The sequence below is a fragment of the Mytilus trossulus genome, chromosome 2, assembly GCF_036588685.1.
Source record: "Mytilus trossulus isolate FHL-02 chromosome 2, PNRI_Mtr1.1.1.hap1, whole genome shotgun sequence".
NCBI lineage: Eukaryota > Metazoa > Mollusca > Bivalvia > Mytilida > Mytilidae > Mytilus > Mytilus trossulus.
In genome coordinates, this window is record NC_086374.1 from 50,841,862 (window position 1) to 50,850,754 (window position 8,893).

General features: G+C 28.1%; 1 protein-coding gene across 3 annotated transcripts in view; it reads right to left on the reverse strand.

Annotated features, from left to right (window-relative positions):
* Positions 1-8,580, reverse strand: part of LOC134707509 (uncharacterized) — an 81,732-nt gene extending 73,152 nt beyond the window's left edge. For 2 of the 3 annotated variants that reach the window (XM_063567312.1, XM_063567311.1), the window contains exon 1: positions 8,483-8,527. The gene's annotated coding sequence lies outside the window, so the exon portion shown is untranslated. Of the gene's footprint in view, positions 1-8,482 lie in introns of all 3 variants that reach the window. The other variant, XM_063567313.1, reaches the window with a different exon arrangement.
* Between the last annotated feature and the right edge of the window lie 313 nt (positions 8,581-8,893).

The window sequence follows — 8,893 nt, forward strand, 5'->3', positions numbered from 1 at the left end:
ACATTTTATTTGTTCTCGTTCACTAGATTTATATGACCGAGCCATCGAGTCATTTATTATGCATTATAATTTTACGCTCAAATACAAGTCTACCTATTGATTTGAACATAAAAATAAAACACTATACAAAATATCAAGCTTATAATTTAGTACACCAAAATCTGAGTAACGGAAGAAAATGATAAACATATATTTAATTGTCAAATGCAATGGAGATATAAGTAAATGTCCGATGGAAAAATATGGACCAATCAATTTGTTTTGCACAATTCTCTGATGAGTTTATTTACAAAAACGTAACCTATAGTAGTTCTTTAAATAAATAAATAAATAAATAAATAATCTTTATTTCAAGAGGATGATCCCATTAGTTAAAACTAATCTTCCTGAGAGTCCTCAAAATAATAATAACATAGTTATAAGTACAAACAGTATAATAAAGTTATATTATACACAATATACAATTGTATTGAAATAATAATGAAAATGCATATTAATTTGCACAATTGATGAAAAATTTGTAACATTTTGTTTTAAAAGATACAAGTGTATTACTCATTTTGATTTCATTTGGTAAACTGTTCCATATTTGAGAACCTGAATATGTAAATGTTTTCTTTAAAAAATTTGTTTTTGGTTTTGGAAGATTTAATAGTTTTTCATCAGCTGAACGTAAGTTATAGTTTTGATTATTAGTAAAATGAAAATTTTCTTCTAAATAGTTAGGAACCATGCCATTAACTGATTTAAATACAAGTATTGCCTTTTGGTATTGAATTCGTTTTTCCACATTTAACCAGTGTAAACTTTTAAACAATAAACTGGATGATGTCATTATGTCAGCTTCTACTATAACCCTAGCAGATTTCTTTAATAATTTATTAAGTTTATTTATTCCACTTTCACAACAACTTCCCCATATATTGCAACAATAATCAAATAATGGCAGAATGTAAGCATTAAAATAGATAATACGTATATGCATAGGTAAATATTTTCTTATCTTTTGTAATAAGTTGATTCTATTTGATATAGTAATTGACATTTTATCTATTTGCTGATTCCAATTTAAGTTTTTGTCAATATATAAACCAAGTAGTTTTTCACAATCTACATTTTCTATTTGTTCATTTGAAATATTTATATCTAAACTGTTTCCAGTTAAACAAAGCCTTTGTTTTGAACCAATAATCATTGATTTATTTATTTGGAGAATACATGTACCAAGTCATAGATATGACAGTATGTTGCAGTTCCTTTTACTGGTTGATATAGTTTACCTTTAGATTGTGTCAGGTTCTATGAACTCTATTACTCCTATTATGTAATTGACCTTGGAATTCGGTAGCTTGGTGATGCGTTTGTTTTACCGATGTTCAAAAACAAATCAAGATAACGAACACAAATTGAGGAAATCAAACGATTTTTAGGGTGATTGACTGGACGCGTTCACAGTGAAAACGTCTATATTTTAATAATGCTAAATTTATTATTTATCTTATAAATACAAAAAGTGTTTGAAATTGTGAATACTTAGTACTTACGGTAAAACTATAATTGTAGTGTCAATAAAGGCGCAATTACTGAAATATACGTAGAAAAAAAAAGTGTGCTGCCAATGGGAAGTTTTACATTCGTGACCAAGGGTAAGCAGATTCTGATTCACTAATGGCACCCGTCGTGTAACTCATAGTTAGTAAAAATTATGATTCTTATGCTAAGTGGATTTTTAACCCTAACAATTCTGTTAAAATCATTCATGAAAAGGGGAGAGGGTTGTGATTACAACATAAGGAACATATCCTATATTATCTATGAAACAGTTATTCCATAAAGGTCAATCAACACGTGATGGAGTCCGTTAAATTTACGAAGGGATGATTTTAACTTCACAATTTGGAACTGTCGGTTGAAAAGCTTCATTGTGAGCAGCTACCCTATATCAAGGAAATCATGATAGGAAATACAAGCCTTGGAATATCGTATCAATAGGGAGATTTATTCTCCGTATGCAGGCGCTGCTGAAATGATGCAACATAGAAATGGAAAGTTCACAATGGGAAGCTGAACGTATTAATTGAATTGCTTAATAATATCTAGCAAACATTCTTATATTAAATAAGATAGATCTATACTTAGTTATAAGTTTAAACATTAGTTAACAAATTTATTGGTCTTCACGGAAACTGAATGAAAGCCAAAATACGTTTATATATGGCTGTGTTAGAACACTGTTATTGAACATCGGTAAACGATTGTTGCCTTGCTTTGATCAAAATGATAATTTCCAAATCCAGTTAATCGTGACATTTTCCATAAAAGGAATTTTCGAAACACATCCAAATGATTCATTTCCACTTCTTGTAATATTTAGAAACTCATTGAATGTTACCTTTACATGAAATTAAACACATCTGGTTTTTTTATTAAATGTATAAACATGTGTTTACGTATGACACAAGTGAATGGTTATTTTAAACATTGAATATTTAATTCTGATTTTTATACTAGTAGTTAATGTCTTATCATTTGAATTAATAGGTGTGTTAAAATAAATGTAAAATCAAAAGAATACAAGCGACTAAATGAATGTTTCTTTTATTCATAATGCCGTGGTTACACTTTTTAAAAGAAATACACAATAGGCATATTGACAAGCGGAAAGAAGGAAAGGTAAACTTCTAATTACATTCTGTAGAGGACATGCATAAAGGAACTTTGTACTATATTCTATGAATACATTGAACGACAAAACTATATTAGATATCTACATGTGTGACGTTTACAATCTGACGTCGAACGCACGATTAACAACTGGAAATAACAAATGTCTGACGTCAGAGTCAATGTTGATCTAACCGTTCGGCCCCAGTACTCACAAACATTCGATCGTTTATGGGTGTAAAGCATACATAAAATTCAAAAATAAGAAAACAACTAATGCGGTTGTTTAATTTGATTTATTCCTTTCTGTGCTTCTCTATTAAAAATTTGTTTGTTTTGATTGTGATAAAGATACTTGTGGTTCTTGTATATCCTGGTAAATTTGTGTATTCCTTCTTTTTTTTTTTGCTCATATGCTCAATCTATGCCATATTGTGCTTCTTTGTTACATATTTATGTTTGGTTTGTTTTTTTGGTGATTAAGATTATATCACGATGCTGACTGCTGTACCTCTTTTTTTACATTTTTACCTATTATACCTGTTTGTTTTGTTCACACACCATCGCACATCGTTGTCAATATAATGGACGGTTCAATCAATCAGGTTTCTACATAAGAAAATGCCTGTACCAAGTCAGGGAAATGACAGTTGTTATCCATTTGTTTGATGAGTATGATTTTTTGGTTTGCCAATTGATTAAGAACTTTTCGATATGAATGAGTTCAGTATTTTTGTAAGTTTACTTTTAAATAATTTTATTGAAAAAAGGCAATTGGCAGTCATCTAGAGGATGAAATGAGCTAGACAAAACGCATATCTTTTCAGAGAAATGCAATAAAGCCATGGTTTTTGTGTCGGTCATGTTACTCAATATGCAATGTTCCGTGTTTTCAATTTGTTGATTTTATTGACCTCTCAATCTATAGCCCAAACTTTTCTTAATATGTCAACTACAAATAAAACAATTAAACAAATTCCGGTTTCGGATAATAACACTTGAGAAAAGTCATGCGTCCAAAGCGCTTTTATCTGTAATATTATATGCTATCTGATGTGTGTGGTCTACATAATATGCCCAAATTAGTTGTATCATACCGTTGATATGTTAATGCAATGTGTTAAACGTCACGTTTAAATTTTCTTTATACAGCATATTCATATTTTACAATTAATGTATTATCTGCCATGTCAGCCACAAGTTTCTAATTTGTTAAACGTCAAACATACAAGAATGTTTGTTATAGTAAGGAGCTTGCAAGGCTCGGATTTCATAAAGTGATAAATTAACTGTTAGTGATTTTATTTCAAACTAAATATGCAAAGAATAATTGTGGAGTGTGTTTACAGTATTTAAAATCGAAATGTAAAATAAACGTATTGCTTTTTAACCTCGAAACATGGGTTACATTAAAATAAAAATTTACATAATAAAGTAAGTAGAATTAGTCCTGTTGTAATGTTTACAATATTTTATAGACATAGAACACAAGCGACACTTTAATTTAAGCCTTTGCTTTATCCAGTTATTCATAAAAAAATAATTTGATGTAGGAAAATAATTATTAATAATGATATACTTATTAAATATGTTTACACACTTCTCTGTTTCTCTGTTTCTCTCTTTCTCTCTTTCCCTCTTTCTATCTTTCCCTAACTCCCTTTATTTACGCATTATAGCATGACATAGATTCTAAGAATGTAAGATTACAAAGAATATATGTTCCATAGAATGAGACCTAAAAATTACATAAATTTGGATTTCTTTATGCAAAAATATAACTTTTATCAGATACATATTAATGAAAGTGATTAAATATATGATAAATTGCTTTTAAAGATGTTATATTTATGATAAAGATGACATTGCTGAAGATAGTATCTACTAAATTTCATTTCAAGCTTAAAAACACCCATAATAAAAGTAGAAAATAACATTGCGTTTTTTGCGTGTTTTGAATAAGGCATTGTAAATAGCTCTAACACTATACAATGAAATCTAATAATTTCTACATAAATAATTTTTGTTTTAATCTAATTTAAACATTTCTTAAAATGAAACTGGCAATTGCGAGATTCGTGTTTTTTCAAAGATCTCAGCGCTCATGTATAAATATCAATTCAACAACCTCTCTTATACACTTTTTGAAAATATGTTATGTGAGAAAAAAAATCATGCTTAGTTTTCCAATTTACCAAACGCTGAAAATAACAAATGTCTGACAAATGTGGTTGTTATTCGAAATGGTAATAACTTTGATTCACCAAGGTGACACATAACAACATTTGACGCGTTTTGACCGCTAATAGAAAGCAAAACTGAGACAAACAACATATGATGATCATAGGAAACAAAATGGAATTTGGTTGTTATTCGAATTGTTAAAAACTTTGTTTCACCAAGAATAATGTGACAAAATTAGAAATTATTAAGATACTAAGGTTTTAACTCCCTAAGGCAAAGTTGGCTTTAGATTAATTTGGCTATTTATGTTTGGGAATTTTGATACATAGCTCTTCAATGGTTTCGGTACTTATACATCTTCGGATTTCAAATATTTGTCTTTGAGCGTTCCTGATGAAGGTAAATCAAGAAAGCGCTTCGAACGCAAGAAATAAATAACGTGTTGTTTTCAATTTTTTTATGTGTTTTTACAGCTAAAAAAAATAAAACTTGACATAAACAGTGCTCATAGGAAACAAACTGGAGTGTGGTTGTTATTTGAAATGTTAATAACTTTGACTCATCAAGAATCATGGTAAAAAATAATTAATTTTGAAGCGTTTTGACCGCTTATAGAAAACAGAACTGACACAATCAATATCGGATGCTTAACATTCTTCAGATTCTAATTTTCACTGAAAATCTTTTGAAAGAAAACGATCATTATAATTAAAAAAAGTATCATGCATATACAAATTTCCTGCATAACAAATGGCAACAAGAAAACAAACAATCTTAACAAATTTCATTCTTATAATTCATTTTATGTTGGTTTCTCTTCTTTTTTGTTTGTTATCATTTTTGTTTTTACATAGTATTCATAAAGCGAGTTAAATTATAAACAAGATTTCCAAAATTTTAAAGGCTTAAACTCTTAACCTTTTTAACTCTGAAATTTACATCAAACTATCTTAAAGTTTTATCTGCTACATAAATCAGTTGAACACGATTAATGTCATAAAAATATAATAATTCTTTAAACTTTTTTTATAAATAAAAATAAAATGTTTTAATAAAAACGACGATATTTCAAATGGTAAATTTCAAGTGATATATATCATTAAATTAGTCGTGTTCTCCTGTGAGACACTATTCAATTTACAGCTTTGTTTACATTAGATTTCTTCCTAATTAACAAGCATATTTTAGATCTGTTTTCCAAATTGTGTTCCATAAGTCGATTATTTGAAGAGAATTCGGTTGTTGGTTGTTAATTTATTTTGATATAATGTACGATATTGTTTGTAATTCCTGTTATAAATATCCTTCTCATTATGATTTTATTATATTACATGTAAAATTAAATCCAATTGCACGTGACTGGTCTTATTTAACCACAAACGAACTGTCCATCCTTAAAGAGATAAATGTGCATTAACATTTGATAAAAAAAAAACAGCAATTACAATGACTGGTATAATAACTTAGCCTTCACACTAACTGGAAAAGTAATCACTTATAAACATGTGGTAAAAAATAAATGTTGAACTAAACAATGTTTAATTCCCATGACGCATCTAAGTAACATTCAGTTGTGGATTAAATAAACACTGTTAACAAGGACAGGCATCATGACAATCCTAACAAAATAAAAACGAACACTTCATTAGCTTTACAACACCAAAATTATTTGAAAAAAACGAAAACAGGCACGTTGTTTTTCAGTTTAAAGTTGTGCTAAACACTATTTGCAACAACTAACGTGGCTTCTGACTAAAGACATAAGTACTTGTTGAAAACACAGAGAATTTAATTTTATCAATTTAACTTTTCTGTCTTATTCTCAATCAGTTTCCACAATTTTTAAACATAAAATAAGATATTTTACTTCATTATATACATGTAGAACTTATGTATATGTTAACCCGATCAAATTATACATGTACCAAATTAAAAAAATGTGTGCAGTCTCATTCTGAAAGCGAGTGTCTAGAGTTGAAGCTGTTGATAAATGTCCAAAAATAAAAATATTAGCGTCTTCATTCAGGCGTAAAATTTCAGGTAAAAAACATATAATTGTTTGCACTATAAATAAGTGAATTGATATCGGTTTCTATTTATCTCTTGCAATCATCATGTAACCCAAATTAGTAAATGGAGTCAACACTGCATTACTAATGTTCAAATTTTATAAATCCACCAAGAAGAAACTAATCAATATGAATGAAAACTCCAAAATGGAGCGGAAATAAGTGCCTCCACAAGGTAATTATTTCATGCATCACTTGGCGTGATAAGTGATTAGTAAGTAAGAATTAATTTACTATATCAGTTTGATCGGTCAATTTATGAGACAGGGATGAATGGATGGATATATAGATGGATGGATGGATGAATTTTAACGCCAAAAAGTCAAACTCTTACTCATCTGTTAATATTATACATATATAAATACTCAGAACACACAAGTAGAATCTTACAATATTTGTTTTACCGTGTATGTTGTGTTTCAATATATATTTTCATTATATTACAAACATATTTAACAAAATTTAATTTCAGTTGAATTACTGTAAATACTGAATTTAATTAAGGGTAACAAAATATACTACTCATTGTTATTGTTTCATCAAAAATATAGCACTCTTTTGTAATTTTTTTTCAAAATCATTATACATACATATTTAACAGTAACTGTTGTTTTCTAATTACAATGGTGTTTTGACAATAATGACAGAAAAAAGTCCCAGTTCTGCTTGAATTCACCACTATTACTCAAATCAAAATTCAAGTTATAAGTAACATTTTAAAACAGTAACGAAAGAGAAGATGTGTATCTAATCAAAATATTATTTATTTTTTCGTGGTGAATTCCTATACATTAATGAATAAGGTGAAAATTATTCATATTTAGAAGGACAAATTATAAGTTCTTTGTAATGAAAATAATGTATTCCGCACTTCAAATAAAGAATATACAACTATTTACAAAGCTATACATTATGGTTTCTGAAGTTAAATGCACTATAAAATTTATGTAACTTCATGATATGAATGTAAAAAGAAATACAAAACTTTATGATGTAAATAGCAAGAATAATAAGAGGTTCATTTAATAGCATATTTTGATGTTCATTTTAACTGACAATTTTTTATTTAGAACTATGCAGTTGTTTATCTACCCGGTCATTACGTTTATTTGAGTTTCTTCATGGTTCTTTTCAATTATGTGATAATATGACCAAATACTTCATGATTTTTTTATTATTTGATAATTTAAGAATTTATTGTTCATTATTTACTTATCTTTTTTTAAATATTTTAATGATAATGACAAAACAAAATGTGATTATGTGAATACTTGGACACCCCTTAATCAAATAATTCCAACCCGAGTTCTTGTGTACAATTTTTCATATGAAGTTTTCATATTATTCTATATTATTCTTCGTCCAAAGCAACAGACATACAAATCAAAACAAAACAAACCAAAAACAAGTAGTGGAAAGTGAAAATTAATGAAAAGAAATATGAAGACACGAAAAATACAACATATTCACGACTAGAAATTGTGGAAGTCAGCTCTTCTGACATGAAGTTATAAAAAGGAGAAACATATAATGAATTAACAAATATTATTATTTAAATTCCTTACCTGTGTGCTCAAGTAAATAACTAATGATACTCATCATATTATAAATTAAATTATAATTTATACCTGAGAAAATATGATTATTTACAATTCACTATACGCCTCAACACTTTATGTAAATTTTTACGACATGCGTTGTTACTCCTTCCGATGACTTTAGTGATAAAACATGGAATACAGCATATATCAATATATAAATAAAGCTGTTTGAAATGCTAAGTTGGATATGAGATGATCACTTTACAAAAATTGCTTTCTCTTTTGTAGACAATTGAAGTGGCGACTTCATTTTAAAACGCCTATGTTGTTTATCGCTGTACATGTATTAATACACATTTGTATGACTGGACACTGTCGCAACATTTATCTAGATACAGAAAACCTTTTAAAAGAATCTCAGATTATTATCAGGAA